General features: G+C 50.7%; 1 long non-coding RNA gene across 1 annotated transcript in view; it reads left to right on the top strand.

The window, feature by feature from the left end:
* Positions 1-8,187, top strand: part of LOC142830548 (uncharacterized) — a 49,397-nt gene extending 41,210 nt beyond the window's left edge. The window contains exons 2-3 of the long non-coding RNA XR_012905866.1: positions 228-377; positions 7,785-8,187. This is a non-coding gene — a long non-coding RNA (uncharacterized LOC142830548). The remainder of the gene's footprint in view (positions 1-227; positions 378-7,784) is intronic.
* The last annotated feature ends 5,300 nt before the right edge of the window (positions 8,188-13,487 follow it).

Genomic DNA, 13,487 nt, shown 5'->3' with positions numbered 1-13,487 from the left:
AAAAAAATGATTTTAGGCTCCTAAGTCTCATTGAAAGTCAATAGTGACACTGGTTTTACTGGTGACCAATCAACACTTTGCTTTTTGAGGTAACTCAACATTAAACCACCACTAAGTCCATTGTTTTGGTGGCTGCAAAGTGTGGTGTTCCATATAAAGTCATAATATGCAGTGTGAGTAACAGGTAGAATTTTAACAGTGACATTGTCTGCTTCGCTTTGCTGTAGAAATGAGAGGAAGCCAGTGTGGAGGCTTGAGGAAGGCTGGTTCCAGGCGGTGGGTGAGGTAAATGATTTTCACAGCAGCATTTTGAATGGATTGAGCTGGAATGTGTGAGGCGCTGGGTGGCCAGAAGGGAGGAAGCAGCAGCCCTGAAGGTGAGTGATTGGGGCCTAGACAAGGGTCACCACTGATAACAAAACCCAGCCCTCAGGGACACTTAGCAGGTGAGCCCTTCGCTGTGAAATGCTTTTCTTTCAAAACAGTCTTTAAATCTTCTGCTAATGAACTAGAGCTCATGACGATTAAGGCTCTTGGACACTGAACAGTGCATATCCCACTGTCCCCATGCAGTCCTGCCAATCTGGCTCTGTTCTCATCTGCTTCATGCCTGATTTTCCTGGCCTGGGCTGTTTTATTTGCCAGTGGCCATCAGTTCTGACCTACAAAGCTTCTCGACTTACCCTGTGCCTCCTTTGAAAAGAGATTGGGGGGGGGGGGGGGGGTGATTTGGGATGCGTCCAAAAGGGGGATGGGCTCTATTTCATTTGTTACCTGGGGCAGTGTGCGAACTCTGGTTTCCAGGGGTTAGAATGCCCCCCTTCTACTTCACATAGAACAAAGGCCAACCAATCAGCAAGGTTTCAAACCCGCCGTTAAAACATGAGCGTGATTAATGCACGGCTTTGAATTTCATGTATTATTGAATTGTATATGTTGCTGTGTGCTTGGAGGGCTTTCCTTTTTAAAGTGCAAAACAAATGTGAGCTTAAATGGGGAGAGAGAGGAAAGAGCTAAGCAAAAGTATTTCCATATGGATTCTCAAAATCCTATGCCTGGAGGACAAGGGTGGGTAGGGATTTATACTATGCTTCACCAAATCAAAAACTAAATTTGAACCGCGATAATGAAGACGCACTGAATTCAATTGCAGAAGAGCTGAGGGATGCAGGACTGCTGCCAAGAAAACTTGGAGTCCATTGCTTGTCTGTGGATCTGCTGATGCTCCAAAAGATTTCAGAGTTAAAGTAACAAGCACAACATGCTACCTTCCCCCCTACCCCCACCACCTAATTTAGCGTTATTATTTTTCAGCAACTCAGCTCTAAGCAGATTTAGGTCTTGATCCTGTGACAGGATCCCAAGGTTGGACCTTCTCGCTTATTGACTTTGATGTTATACCACATGGACAGAGGGGTCTTTTGGTTCTCATTGCAGGGTGAGTGCGCTTTATAGAGCATTGTTAACTGCCGCTGTCTCATTAATCCCATTTTAAATGATAGGGATCATTTTAAAATGTGACTGAGCAATTCTGAAAGGGGAAGGAATGTTGTCTAGTTTTCCAAACAAAGAATTGTGTCCTGGCTCTTCTATTTTATCCAGGGACTGCCACAGACTCACCAAATGATCTAGGGCAAGTCACTAGACCTTTCTGTGTGTCATGGGGGCGCTCGCCCCGGTAGCCTCAGTGCCCCCTGACTGTCTTCACATATCCCATCTCAGGGCGAGTTACAGTCTGTATGGGTTGCTCATCATCGGCTTTACAGCAGTTTGTACTGGCCCTTTAAACAGGCCAAGCCTACAACAGATTCTCGTCGTAGCTGGGCACCCCCCCAGTAGGGGGACCCGGGCCCACCCTACTCCACCGGGTCCCGGCCCAGGGCCCTGCGAGCAACCAGGTATAGGGTCACTCCCTCGGTGGGGCTAGCTAGCCAAACCCACCAAGTCTCTCGGGCCAAGAGGGACGCCTCCCGCTCCTGCCCTGGGCCACTTCCTACCTGGCCTTGCCCAGCTGGCTGCGATCTCCAGGCCGACGTCCCCTCGGCGGGTAGTCTCCTGGTGACACCCACTCGCCTCCGGTTTCCTCCAGGCCTCTCCTGGAGTCCCCGGCAACTGCTGAGCGAGAGCTTCCCTCTCCAGTTCCTTTCCTGTAGCTGTATCCCTCTCAGGAGCCCTTGCTGCCTCTGCAGTCAGCCCTGCCTCCCCTCCAGCAACCGGGCCTCTCCTTTTATAGCTGGCAGCTGGGCTCATTAGCCTAACCATCTCAGCTGGTCTTCCAGCCTCCCTCAGGCTCGGGCCTGAGCCTTGGGCTTAAAGGCCCAGTGCAGGGCAGGCGCCCTGTCACACTAACCATCTCAGCTGGTCTTCCCGCTTCCCTCAGGCTCGGGCCTGAGCCTTGGGCTTAAAGGCCCAGTGCAGGGCAGGCGCCCTGTCACACTAACCATCTCAGCTGGTCTTCCAGCTTCCCTCAGGCTCGGGCCTGAGCCTTGGGCTTAAAGGCCCAGTGCAGGGCAGGCGCCCTGTCACACACCTTCCCCTTCGGCTCGTGCTTCCCTTCTTCCGCCAGTCCCAGCTGGGCCTCTCTTATCCCTTCCCTCGGGGCCTGGTATCCCCTGGAGGCCTTAGCTGCCCTCGGGCTCGCCCTCGCAGCCTCTGAGCATGGGCCGCAATGTCGGCGGGTCAGCAGGCGTGCTCCCCAGAGGGTCACCCCGCCAATGCTGGTATGGGACTCCACTGCCCCCTCTCTCACCCCTTCTCCCAGGACTCCATCCCCTTCCACTGCCTCGCTATTGGCTAGGGACCTAGAAAAAAAATCTGCATTGTTATGGGTTTTCCCCGGCCTATGACAGACCTCAAATTTATAAGGCTGCAAGGCCAAGTACCATCTCATGACCCGCGGATTGGTTTCCTTCATCGTCTGGATCCATCGTAATGGTGCGTGGTCTGTTATCAAGGTGAAGGTCCCCCCTAGCAGATAATAGCGGAGTGCCTCTATTGCCCACTTAGCTGCCAGGGCCTCTTTCTCAATCGTGGCATATTGTAGCTCCCGGGGTAGTAACTTCCTGCTCAAATAGAGGATGGGGTGTTCCTCCCCTTCCTGCTCCTGTGAGAGGACGGCTCCTAGTCCTCGGTCTGACGCGTCTGTCTGTACTATAAATGGTTTAGTAAAATCCGGTTGATGGAGAACCGGTGTCTGCATCAATCGGCGCTTTAACGTTTGGAACGCTGTTTCACATTGTGCGGTCCACTGGACCCTTTGGGGTCGTGCATTTTGGGTCAAGTCTGTCAAGGGCGCCGCAATCGTGGCAAACTCCGGGATGAACCGCCGATAGTAACTGGCTAATCCCAGGAATTGGCGGACTTGCCTTTTTGTAGTGGGGGCTTTGTAGCTTCGTAGGGCCTCCACCTTGTCCACCTGAGGTTTTATCTTCCCCTGCCCCACCACATAACCTAAATAGGATACTTCCCTTTGTCCAAAATGACACTTACCGGGGTTAGCCGTGAGTTTGGCGTCGACCAGGGCCCCAAGGACCGCCTTTAGATGTTGCAGATGTTCCCGCCAGGTTTCACTATAAATGACAATGTCATCAATATATGCAGCAGCATATTCCTGATGTTTGTATAATACCTTGTCCATTAACCTCTGGAACGTCGCTGCTGCCCCGTTCAATCCAAATGGCATTGTGGTGAACTGGAACAGGCCAAATGGTGTGGCAAATGCGGTCTTATCCTCCGAGGCTGGCGTCAAGGGAATCTGCCAATACCCCTTAGTGAGGTCGAGCGTAGAGATGTAACGTGCTTTACCCAACCGTTCCAACAGTTCATTTACTCTGGGCATGGGATAAGCGTCAAATCGTGAAATTGCGTTGACTTTCCGGAAGTCTATGCAGAAGCGCATCGTGCCGTCAGGCTTAGGCACCAATACGATGGGACTGCGCCACTCGCTTCTCGACTCCCTGACCACCCCCATTTGCAACATCCGTTGCAGCTCTTCCCGAACGGGCTCCCACATTTTCCTGGGGAGGGGCCGTATGTGGTCCTGGATCTTTTTACCTGGGGTTGTCGCGATATGGTGGCTCATCAAGGGGGTCTTGCCCGGTTGTGTAGTTAAGACCTGTTTGTATTCCCGCAGAAGGGCGTTCATCTCTCGGCGTTGTGCCTCCGTCAACTCTGCCCCGATATGCGTTGCCCCTTCTGCCTCCAAGTCGCCTCCCCAGGGTCCAAGCTCCGGCTCTGGTTGCTGTAAGGTGATAAGCATACCCTCCCGTGCATTCCACTTCTTTAGTAAATTGACATGATAGATCTGCTTGTCTTTCCGTTTTCCCGATAATCTGATCTCGTAATCAACTGGCCCCACCTGCCGTATGACCTCGAAGGGTCCTTGCCATTTGGCCAGTAATTTCGAGTCTGGTGTTGGTAACAGCAGGAGTACCCTGTCGCCTGGTTGAAATGTTCTGGATTTGGCCCCTCTATTATAATATTGGGCCTGCCTATTTTGGGCTTGGAGGAGATTCTCTTTAGCCAGTTCACCTACGGTTCGGAGTCGTTTTTGTAAGTCCAAAATATACGGTACCGTACCCTTCACCCTTGAATCCTGTTCTTCCCAGGCCTCCCGCACCAAGTCCAATATCCCCCGGGGTTGTCGGCCATACAGCAATTCAAATGGGGAAAATCCCGTTGAGGCCTGGGGCACCTCCCGGACTGCGAATAATAAGGCCGGTAATAACCGGTCCCAGTCCTTTGGGTCTAGCTCCACAAACCGCCGCAACATCCCCTTTAGTGTCCTGTTAAAGCGTTCAACAAGTCCATCTGTCTGGGGATGGTAAACTGAGGTACGCAATGCCTTAATGTTTAATAGGCGGCAAAGTTCTGCCATCAGCTTAGAGGTCACATTGGTCCCTTGGTCTGTTAATATTTCCCTCGGGATTCCCACCCGGGAGAATACTTGCACCAATTCCTGTGCCAGCGTTGACGCTGTCGTATTCTTAAGGGGGACCGCCTCCGGGTATCGGGTGGCATAGTCAATTATAACCATTATATATTGATGTCCTCTTCGGGACCTCTCCAGAGGTCCTACTAGGTCTAAAGCCACCCGGTCGAATGGTACCTCTACCACGGGGAGGGGAACTAAAGGGGCTTTTGGTACCCCTCCCTGTCCCGTCTTCTGGCAGTCTGGGCAGGACTCACAGAAGTCTCGGACTTCCTTATAAATCCCCGGCCAAAAGAACCTTTGTGTTATGCGCTGTAGGGTTTTTTCACGCCCCAAATGGCCTGCCCAGGGATTAGCATGCGCAAGGTCTAATACCCGCCTTCGGAATCTTGCCGGGACCAACAGCTGGGTAACCTCCATCTGCCCGTCAGCCGTCCGCGCGACCCGGTATAATCGGTCGGCTCTTACCTCGAATCGCGGGGTTGGTCGGGGCGCTGTCCCGTCGGGGTCTCCGTTCTCTCCAGTCGCTTGTTCCCAGGCATGGGTTAAGGAGGGGTCTTCTCGCTGGTCTCTTTGGAAGTCCTCTTCCCCTCCTACCTCCTCTGAAGCGAGGGTTTTCTCCGGTCCGGGCTCCTCCCTTGGCCCTTGGGACCTGCCCCTTGTCGAGTTCGCCACCCCAGCTGGTGGCGGTTGCTCCTGTGCATCCCATTCATGCAGGATGCGTCTGAACCCCGGCCAGTCCCGGCCCAGTAGTACCGGGTATACCAGTTTCGGAGCTAACGCTACCCGGCAGATCGCTTCGTCCACCCCATCTGACAGGCGGACCCACCCCGTGGGGTAGGTCCGGACATCTCCATGTATGCATTGCATGGAGATGTTTCCCCCTGCTGCCTCCCACTCTGGGACTAGCTCTGTCCGTACCATTGTCTGGCTGCACCCCGAGTCCACCAGGGCGGTCACTGTCTTCCCCTCCAGCTTTACCTGTAGGGTAATCTTTGTCCTATCCTGTGGTCTCGCTCGGAGGTCTGCAGCCATCACCTGGCCATACACACCCTCGGTAGGGGCGTCGCCGGCCTGCCGGGGTCCTATGGGTACCGGCCCGTACGCCCTCTGTGAGGGCTTCCTGCCTGAGCTCCCTTGCTCCTTGATTCCACCTGGGTCCAAACCACCTTCTGTTCGCCCTTCAGTTCCCCTTAACGTCAAGGGCTGGTGGTCCCCCGGCCTCCTCCCGGGGCTTTGGCTCTTCATCCTTCCCCTTGAGCAGGCTGGGGCTTCCCCGGTCTTACTCGGACAAGCCCTCCGTAGGTGGCCGGGCTCCCCACAGGCCCAGCATATCCGTGCCTCCCCGGTTACCTTCACCGGGGCTGCTCTCCCTTTGTTCCTATTAGTTGGGTGGGGCCTCCTGGCTCCCACCCCATAGGGGCACTCCCTCCTCACGTGTCCCTTGTGCCCACAGGCCCAACACATTTTCAGGCTCGGCCCTTGCCCCCAACTCTTGGGGCCTGGTTTATTATGGGGTCCAGGGTCACCCCTTTTCCGGGGCCGGCTCCCCTTTTTCCATGGCCCGGCCTGTAGGGTCTCCCAGGCCCTCCAATACTTATTCATTGTCAAAAAAAATTTTTTTTTTTTTTTTTTTTTTTTTCCTTTTCAACTCCTGTTCTAGTCCCGTGGCCGACGGACCACTATTGGTTCAGGAAGACCCCTCTTTTACCTTGGGGTTGGGGCATTGCCCACATTCTCCACCATCTGTCATGGGGGCGCTCGCCCCAGTAGCCTCAGTGCCCCCTGACTGTCTTCACATATCCCATCTCAGGGCGAGTTACAGTCTGTATGGGTTGCTCATCATCGGCTTTACAGCAGTTTGTACTGGCCCTTTAAACAGGCCAAGCCTACAACAGATTCTCGTCGTAGCTGGGCACCCCCCCAGTAGGGGGACCCGGGCCCACCCTACTCCACCGGGTCCCGGCCCAGGGCCCTGCGAGCAACCAGGTATAGGGTCACTCCCTCGGTGGGGCTAGCTAGCCAAACCCACCAAGTCTCTCGGGCCAAGAGGGACGCCTCCCGCTCCTGCCCTGGGCCACTTCCTACCTGGCCTTGCCCAGCTGGCTGCGATCTCCAGGCCGACGTCCCCTCGGCGGGTAGTCTCCTGGTGACACCCACTCGCCTCCGGTTTCCTCCAGGCCTCTCCTGGAGTCCCCGGCAACTGCTGAGCGAGAGCTTCCCTCTCCAGTTCCTTTCCTGTAGCTGTATCCCTCTCAGGAGCCCTTGCTGCCTCTGCAGTCAGCCCTGCCTCCCCTCCAGCAACCGGGCCTCTCCTTTTATAGCTGGCAGCTGGGCTCATTAGCCTAACCATCTCAGCTGGTCTTCCAGCCTCCCTCAGGCTCGGGCCTGAGCCTTGGGCTTAAAGGCCCAGTGCAGGGCAGGCGCCCTGTCACACTAACCATCTCAGCTGGTCTTCCCGCTTCCCTCAGGCTCGGGCCTGAGCCTTGGGCTTAAAGGCCCAGTGCAGGGCAGGCGCCCTGTCACACTAACCATCTCAGCTGGTCTTCCAGCTTCCCTCAGGCTCGGGCCTGAGCCTTGGGCTTAAAGGCCCAGTGCAGGGCAGGCGCCCTGTCACACTGTGTCTCTAATATAACATGATATAATTAGGTAGAGTGCCTTCAGTGGTGGTTATAGAATTTTTAATTAATGGGTGCCAAAGTCTTTGGAAAGCATACTGCACTGAAAGTGTCCAGAAAGTGTCCGTACATGTCTGATGTGCAATTTTATACCCCACTGTAATACTAACGCCCTGTTCCTACATTATGCTGCAGCTACCTTTGCAAGCCCTGTTGATTTATGATTTTTTTTTTAGCAGAAGGAAGACGGTTCAGCCTCCTGTGGTGCCAGATGGAGTTTATATTAAAAATGGCTAGTTTATAGAAGGGAGTACGAACTCCATGGGAAATCATGTCTGATCAATTTCACCTCTCCTTCTGTTCATGGGTTTTCTACCCACATCTTGGGTTCTCTTTGTTCAAAATTATTTAAATTAATTGCAGAACCCTGAACAGGGCTTCTTGATTAAGAAGTTACACCATTATACACTACTGCTTTAGTTCTATAGGATAGCTGTGATTCCCTGCTCTGAGAAGTGCCTTCAGCTATGCCTCTTATGAAGACAAATCTTTAGGACAACTTATGTTACCATCACCCTGGCCTGTTAACACTGGCATCATTTCAGGCCGTGGGGGTGGAATGTGTTCAAATTTTGGCTGAGGTCACAAGTTAAAGTTACAGTTTTATGGAGTGAATTTGCTTCCTCATCCCTGTCCAATCTGCTCCTTCTGGAAGTGTTCATGCTCTAAAAGCTGGAGGAAGAGGGGGAGTGGCTCGTTCTAGTTCCTCATTTGTTCACATCACAAAACCAAGTGCACAATTGGCAGCCTCTGTCCTGGACCAGAATAGCAGGATTGCTGCAGGTCACTCTTGTGGCTGGATTTCAGAGAAACATGCTGAGCCTCTGCCTGCACTAAATCTTGGATTTCTGAGCATACCAAAACCCAAATTGCATCATTTCATTCTATAACCCTCTATCCCAAGAACACTGGCAAAGAACGCTGTTTGAACTGACCTTGCATGGGATACAAATCACTGGCTTGGCAGAGAGGACTTGGCAGAGATCAGAATTAACAGTGTGTTAGCCTTTTTAAAGGCCCATGTCTAGGGAATTCCTCAAAGATTTCCGTCTGGATTTGCACCTGGGACTCCATTTGCTTGTGGAAAGGGATAGGGAGCAGGACAAGGCTGCTAGACAAGAGAAAGGCACCAGCTAAACAAAGGGGATCTGGCTCAGGAAGCAAGCTGCACTGCACTCCGAGTAGCAAAATGGAACCTTGTTGCTTTGGGAGCCCTCTGAATTCCTGTGTCCCACGATTTAACCATCACCAGTCCCAGGATTGCAGGAAGCACATAATAAGGCACATACTCCATCAGCCGTAATAACTTTCCTGCCTTGACAAAGCTGATTAAGGGAGATGCATGCAGATCAGTGCTTGCCAGTGAAAATTTCCAGATGGTGGCTGTAGAACTTGTCTGACATATTTCCAATGTTGATTTTGTTGCCTTTTCTAGAAAACATGCATTGAAAAGATCTTGATACAGCAGAAGGGATGAAGTCCAGCACAATGCAAAATTGATTCCTACATTCCAGAACTGCTCAAAACGTCATTCATTGCTTATGAAAATTTGGGAAAAAATGATAAAATGCTCTTATGGAAATAAGTCCTGTAGAATGTAATTAACAGAGAATGGTCATTCTATAGCTTTTTTAAAAAAACTAAGCAATTTTATGGCAGAAATAAAATTCTGTTACATTCTATATAGCTACGTCTACACTGCCCAGTCTTGCACAAGAACATATGCAAATGAGGTGCAGCGATGAATATCGCCACACCTCATTTGCATACTTACTGAGCCACCATTTTGCACAAGGGGCTTTTGCGCAAAAAGGAACAGTCTACACTGCTCCTTGCACAAAAACCCCTTCTGGTGCAAGAGCCGTTCTGCCGCTTATTTTCAGGCAGAACAGCTCTTGTGCAAGAGGCCGTTTTTAAGAAAGGAGCAGTGTAGACTGCTCCTTTTTGCGCAAAAGCTCCTTGTGCAAAAATGGCGGATGATTAAGTATGCAAATAAGGCAATTCATTGCCATACCTCATTTGCATATGTTCTTGCGCAAGATTGGACAGTGTAGACGTAGCCTAAGTGTTTGCAGTAATTCCTCTAAAACCATGTAAGGATCAACCCAGTTGGATTCCACATGATTCTTACATCAAGGTTGAACCAGTTTTATGGATTCCTTCATGAGCAAGCTGAATTACGAGAGAATTCCATGTATGCTGGAAACCGTCTTGCTAGTGTGTGGCAGTCAGGAGGCTTGACTGGCATGTGAGCTCATTGCATTGGTATTTTCATAAATTCTGAGCATCCCAGAAGTCCTCTGTTGTGATGCCAACCTTATCCTGTTTAAATTGACCTCCCCCACTTTTCATTTCACGAGTAGACCTCCTCCAGTCTTTTTAATTACATTTGAGAGAAAATGGGGGGCTCTTGCAAGACCAGCTGATTAGCCCCTCCCCCCTTACACTAATTGGAAAACCTGTATGCACACTCAGGTGGTTCCATTTTCAAAATCTGACCCCAGGCAGAGCTCTTTTCTTCTGTGTAGAATATTTTGTCAAAGCATTTTTTGCACAGGTTTACTTGGACCCAAATTCATCAAAACTGTCATGGGTGATTTGCAGGCAGTAGATACCCAACGGTCCAATCAGCATTGGTGTCACAAACCATTACATGCCAAAGAATGATCCCAATTAGTAAATCCCCTACTAATAGGCCACCTCCTGAAGGATGCTGATTGCTTGTGACAGAGGTTTTCATGCTGCCTGCTAGAATACTACAATTCAAGCCTTTGTGGTTGGGGCTTTGGAAAATTCCTTGTTAAGTTTCTGAGCCCTCCCACCTCCATAAAAAGGACAAAACTGCACACACACAATTAAAACAATTTGAGAAGAAGTGGTTTGTTTGTTCAGCGCCGGCGCCCAAAGTCCTTCTACAGTAAGACCTGATTTTAAAACAACTTTTTCTACAGAGAAGTGCTAAGCCATTGCATATTCCCTATCCTGGCTTGGAAAGGAGAGCCATGATTTGGTTCTTTCCTCCTGGAGTTTATAGAACCTAAAGTTAGAGCCGTATTTACTCTCCCATTTCCCCTTCATTCTGTTTTCCTTTCTCTGCTTTTGTGTCCATTTTTTTTTAATTCAGGAGGTTCCTGAAATCCAGCTGATTATTCCTCAATTAGTGTAGGGTATCATTAGGGTTTTATGTCATTATTTAAAACAGCAGTAGTCATGCTTTTGACAGCATCACTTTATTGGATGGTAGCAGCTAGCCAGGAATGAGAATCTGTGGACAAAAATAAGTGAAGTAAGACCTGTAAGGGCTCAGATATTTAATCAATAAATGTAGCACCAATGGACAGGGAGGGATCAGCCGTGCCCTTTTGCATGGACCTATATTGGAACTAAAGGATGAGGCTGATTCTGACTAGTATAACCAGTCGGTGAGACTGCAGTGCAGCACAGTAGCCTCCCCAGGAATTGAAATTAGAGGGGGTGTTCGAATTTACATGGGGAGGTGTCAGGCCGATGAGGGGTGAGACCATGAGGGTGAAGGTGGGCTGTATGACACCATAATTCACAAAACGGGGGGGGGTGTTGGGGAAGTTCAGGGGGGTATACATCCCCATAGGGGGGGTGTAGGGAAATCCCTGGTGCAGCAGATGGTTCCAGTAAAATTCTTGCTCTGGCTAGAGCTTCTAACAAGCTGGCTCACTTCACGGGCATTGATAACATTAGAGCTGCAAGATAAGGATGTGCTACAGGTGGTAACCTGATAAGTACAGGAGTCAAGAAGATTTCTTCCTTTTGGAGGGGATTGCAAAACAGGCTAAATGCTTTAAAAATGTTCAGGCATTAGCTACTAGCAGAGATATGCTAGCACTAGTCTGACCTGGTAGAGTAAATCCTAGAGTCCCTTCACTGGGGAAAGACTGTAGACATTTTTAATACTCTATGCCCAAAGTACTTTCTTTGTGCTTCTTTCAAGCAGTGTTAGAGGACACCAGACAGCCCCAACACTAACAGTAAAATATCCTCCTGAGTAAAGGAATATTAGCTCTCACTCAAGCAAACTAAAGAGAAAACACCAGCAGCAAAGGGCAATTTTCCCCTTAATGTGCACTGAGAATAGCACAGTTGAGATTTGAGCCAACCCCTCGGTAACTCAGAGGAACTCAATTCCCCTGCCCTCTTTATCCATTTGAAAAAGCAAGACAAGCCCAGTGATGCAATAACACTCTGTCCCCATCATTCATCTGTATAAAGCTCCTGCTTCTCCTTCTCCCCCACTAGCTATCGTCTGGAGTTTTGCAAACCTACACGAAATTCAACCTGAGGGAAGGATCATTTAAGAGTAAAACATTCCCATTCTCCCACCATGTGCTCAGAACATTTGGATGAAAAGTGGTAGCCAGGCAGGAGGCATATGCAATTACTAGAAGCGGAGGTTCCTTACAAAGCAGCCTGCACTAACTAAGGATATGTCTACACATCTAAGTTATTTCAAAATAACAGCTGTTATTTCTAAATAACTTTTCTAGCATCTACACAAGCCAACCGCTATTTCGAAATTAAATTGAAATAGCGGAGGGGTTATTTCAAAATTGGTAAACTTCATTCCACGAGGAATAACGCCAATTTCAAAATTGCTATTTCGAAATAAGTGCTGTGAAGACACTTTTCAAAATAGGGGGCCTCCAGCCCTTCTCATGGTGCCCTGGTGGCCACTCTGGCCTCAACCAAGAACACTCCTGTCCCTCCTCCTCTCCCCAGAGCCTTTAAAGGGGTGGACTCTGGCCATAGTGACTATTCCAGCTCCAAGCTTGCCAGCCCAGAGCCAGCAGTCACTGCCCTGACCCAGTGGCCCCAAAACATGAGCCAGCAAGCCACTGGCAGCCAGCCCTCCACCGCTCCCCAGGAGCAGTCTGCCAGCTCCCAGGAGCCTGCCAGGGCCCGGAGAAGGCGGGCGCCTTCCTGGTCTAGGGCGGAGATCATGAACCTTATTCAGGTTTGGGGGAATGCCCCCAACATCCATGATCTCCGCATTAGAAGGGGGAACATGACTGACTATGGCAGGATAGCTGCCAGCCTGGCCACCAAAGGCCACAGGTGAACCCAGGAGCAGGTCTGCATGAAAGTCAAGTTGGTCCAGCGAGACCCCCCCCAACCCTGAGCCCTGAGTTTCTCTTCCCCCTTCTTCCCCTTGCTTCCCCCTTCCAGCTCCCTCCTCCCAGGTTTCTCCCTCCCTTCTTCCACCCTCTCTCCTCCCCTCTCTTGCCTCCTTTCCCCAGTCTCACCAGAGTTTCATTCCCCCTCCCCCAGTTTAGTTAAATAAAGAGAATTTGTGTTAATGAAAATACATGTATTTTATTTTACATCAGGAAGGGGGGTTAGGGAGGGGTAAGTGGAAGGACATGAGGGAGGAATGAGGCACAAACCCCCAGTGGGGCAGACCAGGGAGGCTCTTAGTGCTCCTCAGGGTGGAAGCTCTCCCACAGGGCCTCCTGGATACTGACAGCCCCCTGATGGACCTCCCAGATGCCAGCCTGCAGAAAGTGCAGCCAGGCTCACAGCAATGCGTCCAAGAGAAGCACCAGAGTGTCCAAGGGCAGCTCTAGCTCCATGTTGCAGAGTGTTGTGGTGTCCCAAGTGAGGGCAACCAGAGCACCAGAGACAAAATACTTGTCCCTCATCAAGGTAGACAAGCAAGCAGGGAAACCTGAGAAGTGGCTGTCCGGGGAGGGGGTCCCTTTAAGCACAGGCCTCAGGCAGCAGCCACACAAAAGTAACTCCTGACCTGATGCTCTGCTGGGCCTGGTTCCAGCCGGCCTTAAATGCGATTCAGCATCCACTCAGTGTGGACATGCTATTTCAAAATAGCCAAATGCTATTTCGAAATG

The sequence above is a fragment of the Pelodiscus sinensis genome, chromosome 9, assembly GCF_049634645.1.
Source record: "Pelodiscus sinensis isolate JC-2024 chromosome 9, ASM4963464v1, whole genome shotgun sequence".
In the NCBI taxonomy this organism is placed as follows: domain Eukaryota; kingdom Metazoa; phylum Chordata; order Testudines; family Trionychidae; genus Pelodiscus; species Pelodiscus sinensis.
Note: the sequence above shows the minus strand (reverse complement) of the source record. Positions and strands in the feature narration are given on the sequence as shown.